Raw genomic sequence first — 22,825 nt, 5'->3', positions numbered from 1 at the left:
AAAAAAAAAAAAAAAAAAAAAAAAAAAAAAAAAAAAAAATATGGCTGGAGTAAAGATGGAGGATGGGGCCATGAGCCAAGACATGCAGGCAGCCTCTAGAAACTGGGGAGGTGAGGACCTGGATTATCTCCTAGAGCCTCCAGAAGGAAATGCAGTGCCTTGATTTTAGTTCAGTGAGACCCATCTCAAGTTTCTGATCAACAGAATCGTGAGTTAATAACTTGGAGTTATTCAAAGCCACCAAGCTTGTGGTAATTTGTTATGGCAATGATAGGAAACAAATACAGCTGGATTTCTGCATGGGAATCCTCAACTTTTCCCCACGATAGTTCAGCAGGTCAACTACTAATCAACACACAGAGCGAGGAGACCCTGAAGCAGGTAGTACTTAGCCTATTTCAGAAACTTCCTGCATAGAGTCACTGTGCTCATTTTCCAAAGACTTGCATGATGGCCATGGGTACCATGGAGAAAAAGTGAGAATCCCTGCGCTGAACCTCTAACAACCAAGGTGCATTTGTCCATTCTCACATTGCTACAAAGAACTGCCAGAGATGGGGTAATTTATAAAGAAAACATGTTTAATTGGCTCATGACTCTGCAGCTATACAGGAAGCATGGCTGGGGAGGCCTCAGGAAACTTACAATCATGGCGGAAGGTGAAGGGGAAGCAGGCACATCCTACATGGCTGGAGAAGGAGGAAGAGAGCAAATGGGGAGGTGCCACACAGTTTTAAACAACCAGATCTCAGCCTGGGCAACATGGTGAAACCTTGTCTCTACAAAAAAATACAAACAAAAAATAGCTGGGCACGGTGGCATGCGCCTGTGGTCTCAGCTTCTTGGAAAGCTGAGACTGGAGGATTGCTTGAGCCCAGGAGGTCAAGGCGGCAGTGAGCTGAGATCACACTGCTACACTACTGCACTTCAGCCTGGGCAACAGATGAGACCCTGTCTCAAAAACAAAAAAAAGAGAAACAAAAAAAACCGATCCTGGCCGGGCGTGGTGGCTCACACCTATAATCCCAACACTTTGGGAGGCTGAGGCAGGCGGATCACAAGGTCTGGAGATCGAGACTATCCTGTTTAACATAGTGAAACGCTGTCTCTACTAAAAATACAAAAAAAGAAAAAGAAAAATTAGCCAGGCATGGTGGCAGGCACCTATAGTCCCAACTACTTGGGAGGCTGAGGCAGGAGAATGGCGCAAACCCAGGAGGTGGAGCTTGCAGTGAGCCTAGATCACGCCACTGCACTCCAGCCAGGGCGACAGAGCAAAACTCCGTCAAAAAAAAAAAAAAAAATCTCATGAGAACTCATTATGAAGAGAACAGCAAGGGGGAAGTTCTCCCCATGATCCAGTCACCTGTCATCAGGTCCCTCCTCCAGCATACTGGGAATCACAATTCACCTTTAGATTTGGGCAGGGACACAGATCCAAACCCTGTCACAAGCCAAGACCCCAACTCCTCTATGTCGACTTGTGAACTACAGTAACTGTTTCAACCTGAACTGTAGGGAGGTCTGCTTGTTCCTTCACATCACCTTTGGGGCCACAGCTTCTAAGGGACAAGCTCCAAATGGAACTTTCTATTTGGATTCACATGGTTATTTTTCACCAATTTTTCAACTTGGCAAGAGTGATTTGAAGTCCTTCTAGCCAAAAATCTAACTGCACAGATCTGGATCATCACCACAAGAAGATGAAGGGTCTACCCATGACATTTTGCCTTGTTAAATCTTGGTTCCTTACTATGGTTTTTAGAGCCTACCCTCAAACCTCAAGGTAGGGAAACAACTTCGGGAGGCCATTGGTGCCCCCTAGTGGTCAAAAGATGCACTCATTTATCACCTTCTCTTTTACCGTTCATCCCTAATTAGGTTTTGTGGGAAAATGTTACAAGTTAGTTTTTTAACCCCTCGGGGGGACTAACATCTAGATTTCCCTGGGACTCAGTGATTCCCTGCTACACAGGATTTTCAGTTTTAAAACCAGGAAAGTCCTGGAAAAACTAGGACAAGCTGGTCTAACCCCTGACAGACCTCTTAGACTTCACGGAAGAATTACCGGAAGAAGGCAATGTCTTTTTGTCCAGGAACCTCAAACAGAATTAGGACCTGAACATTGTGCTTTTAAAAATGCATCTTGATTTGAGGTCAGCAGCTAAATGGTGCATACTTTGCCTTATGATAGGAAAACAGCAATTTAAGATTGGTAAATTATTTCTTGACTCTCATTAAAGAACAAGGGGTGGGGCTGGGGAGGAAGTCCAGTGGTGGGAGAGTAGGGTCACCCCATACGCTGGCAGAGCACACCAAGAAAAAGAAATTCTAATTCTCTCGAAAAGTGTTCAGACTCAGCCTTCTCAACTGGTTCAGAATTCCCCAGCTCTTCTGCAAAGTTATTTAGAAACGTGTAGTTCCCTGGAGGTGGGGGTCTGGGCAGGCACCTGCCTTCTCTTCATCTTTCCTTATAATGTTTGTAAGTTTTAAAGAGGCCAAAGGCTTAGAGCAATCTATTAACAAAGAAAAAAGCCCAGTCCTTCAAACATACTCAGGTCAGTTTCAATGACCAATATATGAAAGTTCTCTGCAGCTGGGAGCTGGGAATTGTATAGTACTTTTTGTTTACACTGAAACTAGTGAGTAAATAGAAATATCTTAAGGGTTCTTAAGGGAATTATTATGAGATCAGGTTTAGAGCCAGTATGGATTTTAGAATGCTTCCTTTTAAAAGACGCCAGAAATCAGAGACTTTACAGTCAGGTAGTTAGCAGGTGATCATCTATGTGTCATGATTTGCGAGATCTGGGAGAATACACCTGTCTAAAAATGCCCCCACCAGCCTTTCATGAAAGCCTGAATCACAGAGGATTGTCTAGAAAAAAGCCACAGTCTGTCAAGGTACATATGTGGTTGTCTGCCCTCAGGTCGAACTAAAAGGGGACACAAGCTCCAGTGACCTCTGACCTCCCCATGAGTTGACACTCTCTGTCCATTTCCTTACACACAAAGTAAAGGTGTTCGTTTTCACAACTTTTCTATACCTTCTCATCGGTGACACCTTCCCAGAGGTGGCTGAAGAAGTGGCACAGCTAGATGAGCCTCTTGTCTTAATAAATTACATTTTGTAAAGACATGCCTGTCAGATCTCTTTCTAAAAAGTTTGAGGCAGTTTTGAGAAACTGTCTTAATTACTACAGCTGCTCATTGTTGCCATAAAGTATCCTAGTATTCAAATGTTAAAATTAAATCACCTGGAATACTGAAAAAATGGCAACCTAAGATACTAAAAAGATGTGGATTGCTAAATTAAAGTTATCAATAGATCTTATTGAAAAGTTTTGCTTCATTTTAAAGGGCAAATAGAACAAGAGCCACCTCTAGTCAATTACGTCATCAGTTTCTCCTGCAGTTGACTTCCTTAATGGAACAATTTCAACAGAAAAAGCAAACAAATAAATGGCTCTCAGCACAAACAAAATTGCTTGTAAAGGAGCGAGGCAATTGCACACTGTGCTGTAGGACCCAATGCCAGATCAATAGTAGAGTGGCATGGTATTTTTCATTTAAATGCAAATTTAGTAAACCTTGCCCTATCTCCTCATGTTTAAGAAACCTAATCTGTATCAACCTGCTAGTTTTCCCCCTGACACTCCCTTTTTTTTTCCCTGGCCACAGAGATTTAAAGGAAAGCCTGTATTACTAAACCAAAACTACGGGTTTCACAAGCTTTACACTTAAGCCAGCCTGACATTTTGCATTGGTGAAACGAGACAAAAGAATCAACCAGGAGTGCATAAAAATCATATTATGTATTAAACCGGAAAACTTGGCTTTAAGCTTCCAAAGCAGGAAAATCAGGGTCAGAATCAAAAAAAAAAAAAATGTGGCATTTAGGAAAATCACAAAATTTTATTAGAACTGTTAATATGTTCAGAGGAGTGACTTCTCCAGTTTTAAGTGTTAGATTTCAGTTTTGCATTTCCTTGTAGCCTCTGAATCTTTACAAGTTAAAGGGTTCCTAGTTCACAAAAAATTTGTTTGCTAAACTTGAAAGTTCTTTGTCAGCAAGCAAAGACATACAATACCTCCCCGTAGAAGTCAGCAATTTAAAGAGAGAGCTTTAGGATACCTCAGACATTATGGAATTATCTGGAAACTTTACCTTCCCCCATTTTCCACTGTGAGTGACTACAACTATATTTTATGGGCTGGTTTGACCCACACAAGAGGAAGGCCATGGCCCAAGACCAAAGGGGATCAGCTGCTGTCCATTTCCTTACACACAAAGTAAAGGTGTTCGTTTTCACAACTTTTCTATACCTTCTCATCGGTGACACCTTCCCAGAGGTGGCTGAAGAAGTGGCACAGCTAGATGAGCCTCTTGTCTTAATAAATTACATTTTGTAAAGACATGCCTGTCAGATTAATAAATTACATTTTGTAAAGACATGCCTGTTTGTTCTCCAAACAAGGAGAAACACCAGCCTGGCTGGCCAAGGCTAACACTCTGGGCTTTATTATAAGGAATTCTTTTCTGTGCCACATGTTTTTTTTGGGGGGGTGGGAATATATTATAACTCCCTTTCTACCCTAACCCTGGGGAAAAGAAAAGGAGGGGGCACCTATACTATTTCAGGATTCCCTAACCCTGACCCAGCCTGAAATCAGCTTCATGTAATTGTCCACAAACCAATTGAGGAGCAGATATTCAAAGGCTCCTGTTTTCAAAGGGGGCAGTTATGCTCAGTGACCAGGAAACCAATGTCCCTAACTGGCTGCAAATTATATGGTGAACACAGCAACCCAGTGTCAGGGTGATGAGTCACTTCATCTGCCACATGCAGACAAACCCACCTACACCACACAAAGGAGAGGCTGGGATTTTCCAAATAAGTTCTTGTGTCACCCCAAAATCCCATCTAGGCAAGTTCAGTGACTTAAGATATTGCCATATCTCAGTCCTGTGTTAAGGGGTAAAGCAAAGTAAGGCTTTAGAAAACTGGAATTCGAAAAGGAGGCAATAAGATGTTGTTCTCTACAGAGAATAACTTGCAAATATCTTACAATAAGGTTCCAGCAGGCAATTAAACTGGAAAAGATATGTGCTCTGTATTTCGAGAAGAAAATGTCATGTGACGATAACCTGGCTGTGCTGTGGGATGACAGCACTGGCCTACAGGCTGATCCTGCACACCTGGATATCCAGGCAGCACTGTGCCCTCACCCCCTCTGAGCTGTGAGCCGGACCAGAGAAAGACGCCCACTTACCCCACCCTCACCCATCAAGAGGCCTGTCCTTTGTCAGGGAATATACAAGGGTCTGGACATTTCTGCCGGAAGTTCCAAACAAGTTCCTGTGATCCAACTATGAGAAACAGACTCAGAAAATAAAGAAAGTCTTTTCCAAGAATAAAGAAGAAGAAACTTGTCTAGCCTCAAGACTAGAGAGCTAGAGTCAGAATGACTCCTAAAAGGAAAGAAGAATCTGTTCAGATAAGACAGTGTGGAGCAAGAAGTATAATTTCACGCTGTGTTGGGGTGAATGAAAGATGATAAAGTGTTTAGGGAAATATCAGAGAGCCAACAAAGACATGGAGTTGTCTGAAAGCTTCTGCCAAACCTAAGAAAGTGGATTGAAAAGAAAAATCTTCAGCAGCCACAGTCCCCAGAGAAGGCCCCAGCCTGACGTTTCACAGCGTCTCAGGGTGCATTTGTATTCCAGTCTGTACTGCGGAGTTTAGCACCCCTGGAGCTATGTGTCAAGCAGTACCAATGGACACCAAACCATCCAGCCCCAGATGGTGCTCAGGAAAAGAAGAAAAAGCTTCAAATCCCTTAACCCACCAAATGAGACACTTGTTAGAGCGCCTTCCATATAAGAAAGTGAACTTGCAATGAGAATGAGCAGGACATAATAATAAACAATAATACCCCGAACGGTAGTGAGATACAAGGCAGGTGCTTTGAAACACAGACCGTGGAAGCCATCTCTGGTGGTGTTCTGCATGCACCTCCCAATTCCCAAAGGAAAAACATCATTCTTCATCCAAGTGCCTTCGAACACCAGATCATCTGACCTTCTCCGATGCCAACGCGCACATGTGGGGTTGTGCTGAGCACTGACAACGTCTTCCTAAGAGTGGGTCTCACCACGACTGCTGGGCGTGTGGAAAACCAAAGGGGAGGTGCAGTGCCCAGAAATCCATCTCCTTCTCTGCTCCACCCTCTCCCTGCATCTGAAACTGCAGTTCATGAGGAAGAAACAAGAGGGCTGTCGGCTTCCAAGATGCAGGTGTGCGCAGCGCCCTCCTCAGGCAAAGGAAGAATAAAGAAGGAGCCCTTCGCTCTCTCTGAAAAGCGAGACAGCCGGTTCACCTCATTCCCTCACCCCACACTGAGAGCAGCTTCATGAAAGTGCCCTGAGAGATTAGAAAGGAAGATCCTGGCTGGACAAGTGGCTCACACCACCACACCCGGTAGGTGTGAAGTAGGGACTTCTAGAAGGGACTCGAACACCTTCGAAGGAGTCATAGAATACAAGCAGGTTTCTTTGGGGGAAATTCTGACATTGCGGGCATCAGAATTTGCTACTTCGGCTCAAATTCTGGAATTTCTGTCTCCCTTTAGAGACAAGTCAAGTCTCCCTTAGAGAAGGAGGAAAATTAGTCTCATTGCACCCCAGTCATGAGACCCACTGCTGAGGTCCGCTCAGTTGTCTCCCTGCACCTCTGCCCAAGCCTTTCTCAGCTCAGTCACCTTCTCCCTTCTTCCTGGTCTTATCCCCCACCTCTTGGTTAGGTGCAGGATAGAGCCACGTGGGGTGGGGCAGGCATCAGGCCATCCTGCAATGAAAGGGGCAAGGGCACAGCAGATGGAGCACACGGGGCATCTGTGCAGACCATCTGCAAGGCGTCTCCGCTTCTTAGCCTCTCTGCAAGTCCAGGGGAACACTAGCCACATAGGAGACCACCCGGGTGGCCCATTGTTCTCCGTCTTTTGTCTTCCCTCGCCTGCCCTCTAGTGGGGAGAAAAAGTAGCCAGCGAGGACAGCAACAGCCAACAAAATTCAGCAGCAGAAATAAGGCTCCTAGCGCAATAAGAGTCAAACCAATAGTGGGGGACGGCGGGCGGGGAGCGGCTGGTCCTCTCTCTTGCCACACTGATGAGGACTGAGGGGAAAGAATATTGTGTCCCTTTGTTTTCACATCTTTGCTAGTATTGTCCATTGTTATTATACCAGCTCAACCCATGACACAAATAGCAGGCATCACACTTCTTGTAAGTCTATAAAGGAAACGTGTATCATCATTGCGGCAAGGCCTATTTTAGAAAAGAATTTTTTTTTGGAAATAAATAAAAGTCCACACTTTCTAGAATGACTTTGTTTTCATGCTCAACCAATCCTTTAGACCATACCCCCAGTGGAGCGGACAACTCCACCTGGTGGTCATTGTCTGCAATTATCAGTAAAATTTGTCCAGATTCCTCACTCCAGGCCATAAAAGGAGCTAGGCTTTCCCTTAAAACAGACTTCTCACACTTCATTAAAACTTAGAAATTAACTTTATTCACCCCTACATTTAGATGCTAAGAAATATATTTTAGATCTTAACACTTTCAAACATAGGTCTAAATATTTCAAAAAAACCTACTAATCCTAAATATATTCCCAAGTATGTATAGTATTTTTTCTTTTCAGCTGTTGTAACAATTAATTTATTATTCAATGGATTAAGTTGGTGACTACCCTTGATCCACATTGATTAATTACTGAACCACATTGCTCCTAGCTTTCAGTTCTAGCAAAAGGCTTAATTATGTTAGTGTTCATTGTAACAGCAGGTAGAATCAAGGCATAAGAAGTCCTTGAACAAACAAACTGGTATTTGCCATCTACTCTCATATATGAATTATGCTTTAAAAACTCCAGGGCTATTTTTAATCCATATTTAATAATATGGCCTGATACCAACTGAAGCTTTTACATGGAGATGAAAAGCTTATTTCCTTGTGAAATTCTCACAAGGAATTATTGCAACAAAGGAACATCTTGTTCTAGAAAGCCTGCTTAATAATGCAGCCTGTTTTTATATACCCCGGTGGTTTAGGTTCTTGAATGACAGAGTAGTCCAATCCCTACAGTGACTCAAAAGGGAAAAAATGCAGGCACCAAAAGGAACGACTGGCTATGCGGAGCCTCCTTCCTTTCCTCTGATTGCCCCCTCCCCCTTGGAACTGCTTTCAACTGTTACTCCACACCTCCCATCCGGCCCTGTCTTTTCACCCACTCAGATTTCACTAGCTTGGAGGAGACATCAGTCATGGCATATCCCAGTCACCAACTGCCACTTAACAAATTACCCAAAATTTATCAGCCTAGGGTACCTGGTTTATTGTACCTCATGATTTTGTGAGTGAAGGATTTGAGCGAGGTTTGCCTGGGTGATCCTTCTGTTCCATGTGGCACTGACGAAGGTTACTCAGCGGTGTTCCACCAGCAGATGGGCTGGTCTGAGAGGCCAAGACAGTTTCATACACATGCCCAGTGTCTTGTGGATGGTTTGGTCTGAGGGGGCCAAGACAGCTTCACACACATGCCCAGCATCTTGTAGAGATGGCTGGAAGGCTGGGCTCACCTATGATTGTCAAATGGAGTACCTACAGGTAGCCCCTCCAGCACGGTGACCTCAGGATGGTCAGTGAATAAGGCAGAAGCCACACAGTCTTGCATGACAAAAATCACCCAGCATCAGGTCCACTATATTCTACTGGTTACCAAGTAGTCACTACGGTCAGGCCCAATTCAGAGGGAGGAGAATCAGACCTCACTTCTTAATAGGAGTATTAAAGAAATGGCAGCCATATTTAATCCACCACACCATGTGATTCCAGGCTGTGCCAAAATGCTCAAAGCATATGTTTTTGGTTTTGGATTTTTGTTTTATTTTGTTTTGTTTTGTTTTGTTTGACAAGGAGTCTCACTCTGTCACCCAGGCTGGAGTGCAGTGGCACCCAGGCAAACCTCGCTCAAATCCTCGCTCAGCTCACGGCAACCTCAGCCTCCTGGGTTCAAGCGATTCTCCTGCCTTAGCCTCCCAAGTAGCTGAGACTATAGGCGCCCGCCTAATTTTTGTATTTTTAGTAGAAACAGGGTTTTACCATGTTAGGCAGGCTGGTCTTGAACTCCTGACCTCATGATCTGCCCACCTCGGCCTCCCAAAGTGCTGGCGTTACAGGTGTGAGCCACTGTGCCGGCCAAAGCATATATTCTTAATTATATTAATAAATGCTTTGAGTATTTTAGTTATTTACTAACTTGAACTGGCTTAACCCATTTATGCCTGAGGTTGCAAATTTTTTGTGTGAAAAAGCAGACCTTGGCGATGACCTTGAGCAGTAGGATATAAATAACTCCCACAAGCTTAGTGGTCCAGTAATGGAACACTAGGCATAAATGGGTTAAGAAAACCTTAGTAGTGTCTAAAAGCAATGGAGTTGTTGTTTTGTACTCAGCCGTGGGTGGGTGCTACATATGTGCAGGACTTCCCTTAGCAAGAGCCTCAATGCCTGGAGAGTGGCAGATCATTCTTGCTTTCTTGCTGTTTTTTATGATTCAAATAATCATAATATATTAGTGAAAAGGGCAGCTAACAAAACAAATGTCCCCTCCATGTCTGATGTGTTCATGCCTCTGAGTTTCTTTAAGCATTGGATTCTCTGTTTGGCGAGTTACATAACACAAAGAAGCCTCTGAGTGCAACCTAAAACTTCATCCAGTTTGATCATTTATGGGAAGAGAGTTGAAGGCATCCAACCCGGAGTTACAACAAAGAGAACAAAGCTGGGGGAGAGAGTTAAGTCTTTCCGAGGTTCTTTGAACTCACCTCCAAGGCTCTGACACCAAAGGCACCAAAAAAGTGTTAATTTTTCTCATTTAGGGAGAAAGGGTGTCACTGGATCTCCAGACCAATAACACCTTTAGTTTGTGTGGCCTTCAAAGCAGATGATGGCTGTGATGTGCCCAGTATCTTGGACAGGTCATTTGGCCTTCATGCTAAGTACCCCATTAGAATATCATTGTGTGTTCCAGCCAGGGAATAAAACAGTGTCCTCCCTGCTCTGATTCGTCATCCCCATGTCCCCAGGTGGCTAGAGGAGGACCAGGGTCACTACTGGGGGAACTGCTGGAGTGCATATGAGCTTCCTCCTACTGGACTGCAGCATTCTACACCCCACCACCATCACCCCACCAAAGCTAGGAAAATAAAAGTATAAAGCCTGAACAATGGGTCCAGGCTTTCTTCTCTCTCAGCAGCCAGCCACCCTCCCCAGTGGAGAGTCTCCCTATCTGGAAGGCAAAATCTAGGTTTATGGAAGAGGACCTGACTATCTGGCTTCTCCAGGACAGTTTTGAACTCTCACACCTGGAAACCAAAAGGGTTGCCATGGAACTGACAGCTACTTCATCAGCACTGTGGTGCCTCTCCTTTGTAAAAATAAGTGCTGCCCCTTAGAGATCAAGAAATAACTGCAGAAAGGAGACATGGAATGATCTAGGTCACACTTTCAGGTCCTCTTTGCTTGTGTACTATAATTACAGTGATTTATTTTCCTCTCTCTCATTTTGGCCTTTACTTACACTCCTCATTGTAGTCTCCTACCATAGAAAGAGAAGGAAGGAAATAATCTTTCACATGCCATAGTACTTTAATAGTTGTTGAGTTAGTATGCTCAAAGTCAATGTCTGTAAACACAGTCTGGCTGCTGAGACATCACTGGTTTAGGTTAAAAGAAGTTACGAGATAGTAATATAAAATTACATTGTACAAAATATGTAATTAAAAACTGACCACCTGACAGAGTAGCTATTTCTACATGGCTGTCATTCATCTGTTGTGCAGATAGATTGATAAACTGATTCATATTCCAATAGAGGGGCATATGGCAGGGGGCCAGGCCTCATGGTCTGAGATCTAGAATCTAACTTTCCCCTAGACTGTTGTCACTGCCCAGCCTGCCAGGTTGCTCTTCCCACTTACCCCAGCAATCTCCTGTGGTCTCCATCCTCATGTTGCATGGTAGTTGTTTTTTTCTGGATCACTGTCTAGGTTGAAGTTCTCTAGAAAAGCAGGGGCTGTGTTTGTTCTAATCACTGTTACACCCCCAGCCCCAAGCACAATGTCTGCTACTTGGCAGGTAACCAATAAATATTTGTTTTAAATATACATTTGGATGCAAAACAGCACTTGGTAGTGTGAAGGATGAAAAAAAAAGCAGCTTTTACTTCTCCCTACTTCAATAGACTCAACTTTTATGTGAACAGCCATATACTATTAAAAGAAGAGAAACAGTGAGTTGAAGGATAAAATCCACAAACGTAGTAAAAATCTGGAATATGTCAACAGAGTCTGTTTTCCACAAAAGCTTCAAAATTAGTTTTTAAACAACTTTTGATATTTGAGCATTTTAGTTTTCCCTCTGTATTAGTCCATTTTCACACTGCTATAAAAACTACCAGAGACTGGGTAATTTATAAAGAAAAGAGGTTTCACTGACTCACAGTTCCGCACGGCTGAGGAGGCCTCAGGAAACTTACAATCATTGTGGAAGGTGAAGAGGAAGCAAGACACTTCTTACATGGCAGCAGGGTGGGGATAAGGGGGAGTGCCACACTTTTAAACCATCAGATTCATAAGAACTCACTCACTATCATGAGAACAACATGGAGGAAACTGCTCCCACGATCCAATCACTTCCCACCACACCCCTCCCTCAACATGTACAGATTACTTTGAGATGAGATTTGGATGGGGACAAAGAGCCAAACCATATCACCCTCCCACTCCTTAAACATAAGCTATAGGTAGGCTTCATTGTCCTCCACAATTCTCTGGATCTCCTCATTCTCTATAAATTTTGGTCAATTCTTTCAACAGACCAGAGCACAAATAGACCATCTGGCTAAGAGACACAACCTCAGAGATAATATTTTTATTACACTGCATCACAGGTGATATTTTCACAATGGTTTTGATTTGTGGGAATCAAATAGATTTCAGTGAATAGTATACAAAGATCAAAGTGATATATCTTACATTTGAAGATGGGGTGATATAGGCATGAAGTGATCCTGCTATCTATACAGTTTAAACTTTGTTTTGAAAAGGGATTCTTACCATGTCACATGGAGTTTCATTCTAAAAGGGCATATGCTTGATAAAATGTAACTGTTAATTAAAAATAGAGGGAAAGGGGTAGGACTGGAAATACCTGATTCTTCAGTATTTAAGAAGTTATACAGTGTAAAGTAAAGCAACATTTAAAGATGTCAGTGAATAAAGTTGGAGATTCTAAGAGTGCCATCATCATCTACACTTTGCTTTCCCATGCATCAATTACAAGAAATTACTAAGACTAAAAGGAGAAATTTTCCAGTGCAAACAGTCAGCACATTCCTATAAAAATGTATGGAACACATATGACAGACAAAATCTAACTTCTTTAACATAAAAGTCAGAAAGAATAGGTCAAAAGTCCATTTGAATAATGCAGAGAACATAAGCAGCCAGCTCACAGAAAAACAAATACCAATATATAAAAGCATATTTATTTACTTTTTAAATATATAAAAGTATACTCAACCTCACACATAATAAAATAAATGCAAATTACATGACAATGGACATCATTTTCACCTCTCAGATTCAAAATATTTGATAATACCTTAGCAGAGAAGTTTGGGGAAATAAGCACGGCACTGATATAGTATCAAAGGAGCATTACATGGTAGCACCTCTTTGAAGAGGAAATTTGGTAATGGTTATCAAAAGCTTAAATATGCACATCCTTTCCCCTAGCAATGCCATTTCTAAGAGTTTAGCTCCTATATATTATTATACATCTGCAGAGGGATATTCACTATACCATTATTTAACATATCAAAAAAAGGAAGCTACCTAAACAACTACCTATGGGGAAATGATTATAGAGTATATGCATCACCAGAATACTCACAGTTCCGCATTTTTCACAAGAATGTGACAGAGCTAGAGGCACTGATAAGGAGCAATTTCCAAGACAAGGGAAGAAAGCAAGATGTAAACCAATGTATTTCCAGTGTACTATTTTTTTTTTTTTTTTTAAAGGTAGATGTGGTGTTTTAAAAATTTGTCCACAAATTCTTTGCCTTTTCTTTTAAGTGGTGGAGTCTAACTCCACTTTCCTTGAGGACTGGACTTAGTGATCACATTTCTAATTAATAAAATAAGGCAGAAGTTACAGCATGTGACTTCTGAGACAAAGTCATAAGAGGTATTATGGCTTCTTCCTTGGTCTCTCTTAGATCCCTGCTCGGAAAAAGCCAGATGCCATGTTGTGGGGACACTAAAGAAGGACTATGAAGAGGCCTATGTGGTAAAAAACTAACTGCACCTCCTGCCAAATAACATGTGAGTCAGTCATCTTGAAAGTGGATTATCCAGCCCTAATAAGTCCTTCAGATGAGACCATGGCCCTAGCCCCAATCAGTCCTTCTAATGAAACCATAGCCCTAGCCCCAGTTAATCCTTCAGATGACATCACAGCTCTAACTGTCATCCTCACTGCAACCACATGAGCCAGAACTACCCAACTGATAAGGTTTGGCTCTGTGTTCCCACCTAAATCTCACCTTGAATTATAATAATCACCATGTGTCAAGGGCAGGACCAAATAGAGATAATTGAATCATGGAGGCAGTTTCCCCCATGCTGTTCTTGTGATAGTGAGTGAGTTCTTATGAGATCTGATAGTTTTATAAAGGGCTTCCCCCTTCACTCAGCACTTCTCCTTCCTGCTACCATGTGAAAAAGGGCATGTTTTCTTCACCTTCTGCCATGATTGCAAGTTTCCTGAGGCCTCCCCAGCCATGTAGAACTGTGAGTCAATTAAACTTATTTCCTTTATAAATAACCCAGTCTCAGGCAGTTCTTTATTGCAGTATGAGAATGGACTAATACAGTGAATTGGTACTGAAGAGAGTGGGATGCTGCTATAAGGATACCTGAAAATGTGAAAGTTACTTTGGAACTGGAAAATAGACAGAGGTTCAAACTGTTTGGAGGGTTCAGAAGAAGACAGGAAAATGTGGGAAAGTTTGGAACTTCCTAGAGATTTGGAGGGCTCAGAAGACAGAAAAGTGTGGGAAAGTTCAGAACTTCCTACAGACTTGTTGAGTGGCTTTGATCAAAATGCTGGTAGTGATATGGACAATGAAGATCAGATTGAGTTGGTCTCAAATGTGGGTGAGGAACTTATTGGGAGTTGAAATAAAGGTGACTCTTGCTTTGCTTTAGCAAAGAGACTGGCAGCATTTTGCCCCTGCTGTAGAGATCTGTGGAACTTTGAACTTGAGAGAGATAATTTAGGGTATCTGGTGGAAGAAATTTCTAAGTGACAAAGCATTCAAGAGGAAGCAGAGCAAAAAGTTTGGAAAATTTGCAGCCTGATGATGTGATAGAAAAGAAAAACCAATTTTCTGAGGAAAACTTCAAGCCTGCTTCAGAAATTTGCATAAGTAACAAGGAGCTGAATGTTAATGACCAAGACAATGGGGAAAAATATCTCCAGGGCATATCAGCAACTTTTGTGGCAACCCCTCCCATCACAGGCCTGGAAGTCTACTAGGGAAAAATGGTTTCATGGGCCGCAGGCCCCCCTGCTGTGTGCAGCCTAGGGACTTAGTGCCCTGCATCCCAGCTGCTCCAGCCATGGCTAAAAGGGGCCCAGGTACAACTCAGGCCATTGCTTCAGAGGGTGCAAGCCCCAAGCCTTGGCAGCTTCCAAGTGGTATTGGGCCTGCTGGCACACAGAAGTCAATAATTGAGGTTTAGGAACCTCTGCTTAGATTTCAGAGGATATATGGAAATGCCAAGATGTCCAGGAATAAGTTTGCTGCAGGGGCAGAGCCCTCATGGAGAACCTCTGCTAGGGCAGTACAAAAGGGAAATGTAGGGTCAGAGCCCCCACACAGAGTCCCCACTGGGGCACTGCCTAGTAGGGCTGTGAGAATAGGGCCACCATCCTCCAGCCCCCAGAATAGTGGATCCACCAATAGCTTGCACTGTGCACCTGGAAAAGCCACAGACACTCAAGACCAGTCCATGAAAGCAGCCAAGAGGGATGCTGTACCCTGCAAAGCCACAGGGGTGGAGCTGCCCAAGGTCATGGGAGCCCACCTCTTACATCAGTGTGACTGGGACTGAGACACGGAATCAAAGGAGATCATTTTGGAACTTGAAGGTTTAATGACTGCCCTACTGGATTTCAGACTTACATGGGACCTGTAGCCTCTCTGTTTTGGCCAACTTCTCCCATTTGGAATGGTTGTACTTACCCAATGCCTGTACCCCCACTGTATCTGGGAAGTAACTAACTTGCTTTTGATTTTACAGGCTCATAGGTGGAGGAGACTTGCCTTGTCTCAAATGAGACTTTGGACTTGGACTTTTAAGTTAATGCTGAAATGAGTTAAGACTTTGGGGAGACTTTTGGAGGGGCATGATTGTGTTTTAAAATGTGAGGACATGAGATTTGGGAGGGGCCTGGGTGGAATGATATGGTTTGGCTATGTCTCCACCCAAATCTCACCTTGAATTGTAATAATCCTCATGTGTCAAGCACAAGACCAAGTAGAGATAATTGAACCATGGGAGAAGTTTCCCCCATGCTGTTCTTGTGATAGTGAGTGAATTCTCACCAGATCTGATGGTTTATAAGGAGCTTCCCCTTTCACTTGGCACTTTTCCTTCCTGTAGCCATGTGAAGAAGGATGTGTTTGCTTCCCCTTCTGCCATGATTGTGAGTTTCCTGAGGTCTCCCAAGCCATGCAGAATTGTGAGTCAATTAAACCTCTTTCCTTTATAAATCCAGTCTTGGGCAGTTCTTTATAACAGTGTGAGAACTGACTAAGCAACTCACAAATCCCATCTAAGCAATTCACAAATTCCTGACCCAGAAAAACTGAATAATAAATGTTTATTGCTTTAAGGTTCTAGGTCTTGGGACAATTTGTTACACAGCAATAGATAGTACAGTGAGGATAAATTTGAATTTGCATAGAATATCTCTGGAAAAATATTTGGTGGGTATCTCTAGGGAGAAAAATTGGGAGGCTGGGCTTCATGAGTGAAAGAAGACTTAATTATCATTATATTATACCTTTTATATTTCTAAATTGTACTATTCCAATGTATTATCTTTTCCAAAAAAATGGTAGGTAGATTTTACAAAATAATCTCATGGACTACATAAATATGTTATACTAAAATTTGTATAAATATATTTAACCTACATTTTATTTTGACTTTATATAAATCAAAATTTTTATGGTTTTTGTAGACAAAAAAAATTCTAACAATATATAGATGTTTAGTGTCTTAAATATTTCTTACTCACTGTGAAAGAGCTTGCTGGTTCTTTCGTCTACAACTGTTCTCCATTTTCCTTCTAAATTGAACTCCAATTTTGTGTGAATGGCATTGTATCTAGCCCAAGATAATGAATAAAAGTAGGTATAAGCTAAGAGTCAGTAAACTTTCTCTTAAAGGGCCCAGTAATAAATATTTTGGGCTTTGTGGTCCACAGAGTCTCTGTTGCAACTACTCAACTCCGCTGTTGTAGAGTAAAAGGAGTCATACAGGATACGTCAAAGAACAAGCATGGCTGAGTTCCAAAAAAACTTTGTTTATGGGCCCTGAAATTTGAATTTCATATATTTTTCATAAGTCATGAATTATTCTTCTTTTAATGCTTTCCAATCATTTAAAATGTAAGTCATTCTTAGGTTATAGGTGTACAAAAACAGGTGGCAAGCTAGATCTGACCTGCATGCTAGTTTGCTAACCCCTGGTATATATAAGCCAATCTCATACCCTTGTGCTTGTAAAAGGCCTGGAGGGGGTTGGGGCATAGAATCCAGTTCCAGCCACTAGACACAGGAAAAATCTGCTGCAAGAGTTACCAGGAGCATTTCTCCTCCCTGATGAAGGAGGAATGGGAATAAGAAGAAAACTCCTGACCCTTCCCTCTAGCTTCCTACTTGAGATATTGCTGGTCAGGATTTGGTGCTTAAGGCTAAGGCAGCCATCTTTTGATGATACAGGGAGACAGAACACAATGAACTAATCTGTGCCCCTGATGACAGGGGTAAGATGCTTTATCCACCTATCTCTGGATTTCTTGTTGTATGAGAAAAGTAAACTTCTGATTAAAGGCACTTGTTACTGGATAGTTTATTAATTGGAGCTGACCACACTCTTAATGATGTTCTCTTCGACATTAAATACCATACTGTAGTATCAGCTGGGGCATAAGTATTATTTATAACCAACTCTTAATATACACCAAATTGTTAGCCCATTTGCCACCTAACTTGAGAGCAAAGTTTTGAAAGCTTGGCAGAGCACATGGTCCCCCATGCAAGAGGAGGAAAAAGCAATAAGAGACTGTCTTAAATTCAAGACTGGGAAATTTTCATAGCAGCATTAAATGAAGTAGATTTTATACCTCAGCACCAACAGCTCCAAATTAAAATGCTGCTTTCAGAAGGAGGAAGTGAGCCTGTCAGTACGAGCATGGATTTTAGCCGAAGATGGACTTAGATACTGTCTCCCTGTAAGGAGGAGAATGGGCTGACAAAAGCATGGGGTGGTTTTTTGGAAACTGTCTATGTTGTGAAGAAAATGTCTCCCCCAACTAAGCCCAGGTATAGGGCCCAGTTTATAAATCAACACTCAGGCAGAAAAAAACAAAATTAATGCTGGAAAATTTTAGAAGATTTGAATGCCTTTGTAACTCTCACAAAAACTTTTTCTTTACTGAATGTGACAGGAGTTCAGAGAATGATAGACCAAAGATCACCTATTTTAGAAAATCTTGAAGAATCTATACCAGGCATTATCAGAGGATCCCACACTCTGTGGACTAGAAAGGAAAACACTTTTGTCTCCCCAACTATAATTAAATCAACAACGATTTAGTGACTACCGCTGTGTCTGCAGGTCCTCTGCTGCATGCTTCTGTAGCCTGCTGCTCATCCTCCATCCCCCTTCCCTTCCTACCGGCATTAACTGGCTATCTGTTATGTGTCCAACAGCATGCAAAGGGCTAAAAGAACAATGATGGGAAAAACTACATGGTCTTTGCAGTGCAGGCTTCCAGTGGAGATGCTATAGACATAATGTATTACATTGCCCCGTGTCTGTCTTCTGTGCTAGATGGTAAACTCTGGGAGGACAAGAAGCTTGTCAGTCCTGCTTACCAATGTGTCCCCAGACTCTAGCACAGAGTCCAACACACAGTAGGTAATATATCCATATGTATTGAGCTAACGTATGGACCCATAGCGTGAGGATCCCCTTGAGCCTCAAGCACGGAGCGGAGTGTTGGCTTTTACATACTCCTTCCACTTCTAGGTTTTATCTAGGTGTCTGAAAGGACACAATACATTTACATGCCTAAAGACCCAGGGTAGTATTTCTGAAGGTTTTCTGTGGGTCTTTAGATATTCAAGGAAATGGGATATCTGAGGCAGCCGACAAAGGCTGGCTGTGTGAAACCAAGGACAAAAAGGAAACCCCATATGAGGGGAGGAACCCGTGCTGGAGGTAAAGAGACACATAGTTGCTTACCTATTTCCACCCCAAGTAACCCGGTACTGATTTCATATATGTCATCTGTAAGCAGGTTTTCTAAGACAATAAAAAAAATTACAAAACATTGTTTTTAGGTGAGAATTAAAGTCTCAGAAGTGCATCTTTGCTCACTTTCCTTCAGAACACATAGCACACACATAGTTGTGAAAATAACACCTCCCTTTCAAGCTCCCTGGAGACCCAGCCCCATAGAACAAATCTCAACATGGTCTCTCCCAGGGACACAGCCACAGAGAGCCACAGCTTACTGGTCTACCAGGAGTCCATCAGATGCTGGTCCTGGCTCATTCTTGCCCAGCTGTGTGGTATGACCATGCTTGGAAGGCTCTTTTTTTTTTTTTTTTTTTTTGGAGGGGCGGGGGCTCATTTCTGGATGACAGTGCTTATTCAAAGGCCATGTCCTTCCTGAGGTTTACTATATTTTATCAGGTCAGTTTCACCTCTTTGGAGAACCCACATGTGAATATAAAGGCAAGCTTTTTTGGCTCAGCAGTAACTGTCTGTTTACAGGTAAACAGGTGGTGTCCAAATCCTGGGTGGCCCAGGACTCATCACTGGTCAACACTGAAGTTTTTTTAAGTCATATCAAATCTGCCAGGAAAGCTGTAGCTCAGACTGTCCCATCCAAAGACCCTGACTCAAAGCTTACACGCCGGATTAGGGCAACCAAAGCTGTAAGCAAGACTTTTTTGGTGTGACTACATCTCCACTACCGCTGAACTCCTTACTTCAATGAAGTTCTTACTTAACTCTTTGCTGCTTGTTTTGCCTGTTGTTATTATGTTATTGTGTGATTATGTTATTATGTTGTTACCCTTTGTTATTATGAGGAAAGAAAAAGAACCTTTCTTACTAAATATATTGCAGTTACCCTATAATTTGATGACAAATAATTAACGCTTCTTTGAGAAAACAAAACTAAAAGTTAGCATAATCAGCAATTAATTTACCACAAGATAATTTAAGGCCTTTGTTGGCTGGTGCTATATGTTCCTGGCTTTTGTACAAGAATATATCCTTGCATGCTTGTACAATAAAACAAACTGACGAATTAATCACATGACGACTCTCATAAAGATGGAGAATACATTAGATAGCTAATTAGAAGCAGATGTGGGGCAATTATTATTACATGTTACTACATAGTTAGCCATTACTTTTTGGTATATTTGTAACCAATATATTTATTTTTAACAAAATAAGAAGAGAGGCCAGGCATAGTGGCTTGTGCCTATAATCCTAGCACTTCGGGAGCCAAAGTGGGAGGGTCACTTGAGCCCAGCAGTTGAAGACCCGCTGGAGCAACAAAGTGAGACTTCCGTCTCTACAAAAATTTTTTTAAAAAACTAGCTGGGTGTAGTGGTGCGTGCCTGTGGTCCCAGCTACTCAGGAGGCTGAGACAGGAGGACTGCTTGAGCGCAGGAGTTGGAGACCAGCCTGGGCAACATAGTGAGACCCTGTCTCAAAAAAAAAAAAAAAAAAAATTGGAAGAAATGTGAAAGTTAGGAGTTCCCAAATACAATACGGGCTAATTTTAAAATGTGTTTGTTCAGCTGTCATATGAAGGCTAGGAGAATGTTTGAAAGAATATTGCAGTATTTTCCTTTAAACCCAGCTGTGAATTCCACACTCCAGCTATGCCGTAAAAACCCACCATGAGGACGCACCCAGGCATGTTCACAAAACCCAGGTCAGGTGTCCACTATAGAATAGAACCCAGACAAAACTCAGCTCAAACAAGGAACCTAGAAAAGGCTAATTCTGGCAAAGAAGTCCTATTCTGAACTCATTTACAGATTTTACGTCCAGTATTTCAAACTCAGAAAATATGAGTCTAAAGGGTGTTTGTTTGGTTTTGTTTTTTGCTTGTTTTTTGCTTTGGTGTCTGTCATTTTTGTTTGGTTTCATTTTGTTTTCAAAGAGCATGATGGGTAGGATAAGAAGAAACTGAGACACAGTATCAATACTGTGAGGCTCATCATAAGTGGCCCCTCAGAAGTCAACCAATCTCAGCCAGGCGGGGTGGCTCAAGTCTGTAATCCCAGCACTTTGGGAGGCCAAGGTGGGTGGATCACCTGAGGTAAGGAGTTCGAGACCAGCCTGGCCAACATGACGAAACCCCATCTCTACCAAAAACACACACACACAAATTAGCCAGGCATGGTGGTGCATGCCTGTAGTCCCAGCGACTCAGGAGGCTGAGACACAAGAATCGCTTGAACCTAGTCTGCGGAGGTTGCAGTGAGCTGAGATGGCGCCACTGCACTCCTGTCTGGGTGACAGAACAAGAACCTGTCTGAATTAAGAGAAAAAAAAAAAAGTTGACCAGTTTCATCATTTGGAGATCTATTTGTTTCCTTGAGAAAAAAGAATTTAACAGCTGAGCACCAAGTCAATCATCAGAATAAAGCATTGTGGATAAGCTGCCCATCCTATCCCACTGCTGGTGCTAGGCCACATACTTCTGCCTACCCAAACTCCTCCCAAGCAATATTTGAGAAAACAAGTTGTATGAAAACGACTTTTCATAACATTCTTATCCCTAGAGATTAGAGGTAATTAGGTACCTAGAGGGATTTTCCCTAAAAATAAATAAAATAAATAATGGCAGGGATAACTGTTTCTGTGCAAAATCAAAGCAAGTGTATGGAAGCAACACAGATGTAACAATAGGAACTCACATGTATACTGTGCTTATTTCCAGCCAGGCACTTTTCTAAGTGCTTTCTGTAATCTAATTCTCTATTCCTCACGGTAACCTCAAGGGCTAGGTACTATTATTGTCCCCATTTTATCAATGAGACAACAATGATACCAAAAGGTTAAGTAACTTGCCCAAAGTTACACGGCAAGAAATTAGCAAAGCCAGGATTTGATCCCAGACCCACTGGCTCTAAAGTCCACGTTCTTGATCACCACACTAGCCAGCAGCCAGACACCCATTCAAGCCTTCACCACATCCCACACCTGTGTTCTGTGCTGGAGATACAACGATGAATTTCACACAGCTGAGGAAAGAGACATAGCAGGCTGAGGGCGGTGCCTTAACAGGGACATCTGACTGGGACTGGAAGAGATAACTCTTGGACTTGTGGCAGATAACCAGGCAGGAGGGCAGACAGGGGCGACGAGAAGAAACTGCATTCAGGCAGAGGGTACATAATGTACAAAGTTTCAAGGCAGGAAAGAATGTGGCTCCCTCAAGGAACGGTAAGTAGTTTAATCCAGCTGGCATAGCGAGACCACAGGTAACAGAGGGTGGGGACACCCAGCAACGCTAAGCCAAGGCCAGAGAAAGGAGGCAGAAATGACATAACAAAGGGCCTGTGGGCTGCCTAAGCAGTGGGGATTTACCTAAAATTCTGCAATAAACAACTAAAGAATTTAACACTAAGAAATAAAATGATCAGATCTCGTCCACAGCTCACTGGCTGTTATAAAGAGACTGGATTGGAGAGGACAGAGAACTGAAACAGGGAGACTAATCAGAAGCTGTTACTGTACATCAAAACTGTGCTAAGAGGCTGTGTGCGGGAATCATGTATCGCTACAACCAGAGCAACGAGAAATTTCTTAATCCAAGGTGATGGAGAGGAGCATATTTGGGGCCACACAACAGCACTGCACTCCAGCTCTTCCCAGCAGTCTCCCAGGGGCTGATGTCCTGCGGTTATGTCCCAGGGTCTTGAAAAAGGCCAGAGACAGCAACTTCTCGCTACGGAAGAAACACACACCGCTTCTTTCCCAAGTCCCTCGCCACCCAAACAATTTTTAAAATTCTGATGTTAGTCACTTTCAGAGCATTTCCTTTTATTTATTAAAATGTGCTTGATGGCCGGGCGCAGTGGCTCAAGCCTGTAATCCCAGCACTTTGGGAGGCCGAGACGGGCGGATCACGAGGTCAGGAGATCGAGACCATCCTGGCTAACATGGTGAAACCCCGTTTCTACTAAAAAGTACAAAAAAAAAACTAGCTGGGCGAGGTGGCGGGCGCTTGTAGTTCCAGCTACTTGGGAGGCTGAGGCAGGAGAATGGCGTAAACCCGGGAGGCGGAGCTTGCAGTGAGCTGAGATCCCGCCACTGCACTCCAGCCTGGGCGACAGAGCAAGACTCTGTCTCAAAAAAAA

At 42.7% G+C, this 22,825-nt stretch overlaps 1 protein-coding gene across 1 annotated transcript in view; it reads right to left on the bottom strand.

Moving 5' to 3' along the window:
- Positions 1-22,825, bottom strand: part of CLIC6 (CLIC family member 6) — a 52,052-nt gene that overhangs the window by 26,845 nt on the left and 2,382 nt on the right. The gene's annotated exons all lie outside the window — the stretch shown is intronic.

This window comes from Rhinopithecus bieti, unplaced genomic scaffold (assembly GCF_001698545.2).
Source record: "Rhinopithecus bieti isolate Rb0 unplaced genomic scaffold, ASM169854v2 scaffold_13207, whole genome shotgun sequence".
Taxonomy (NCBI): domain Eukaryota; kingdom Metazoa; phylum Chordata; class Mammalia; order Primates; family Cercopithecidae; genus Rhinopithecus; species Rhinopithecus bieti.
This window is presented reverse-complemented; position numbering and strand designations above follow the sequence as displayed.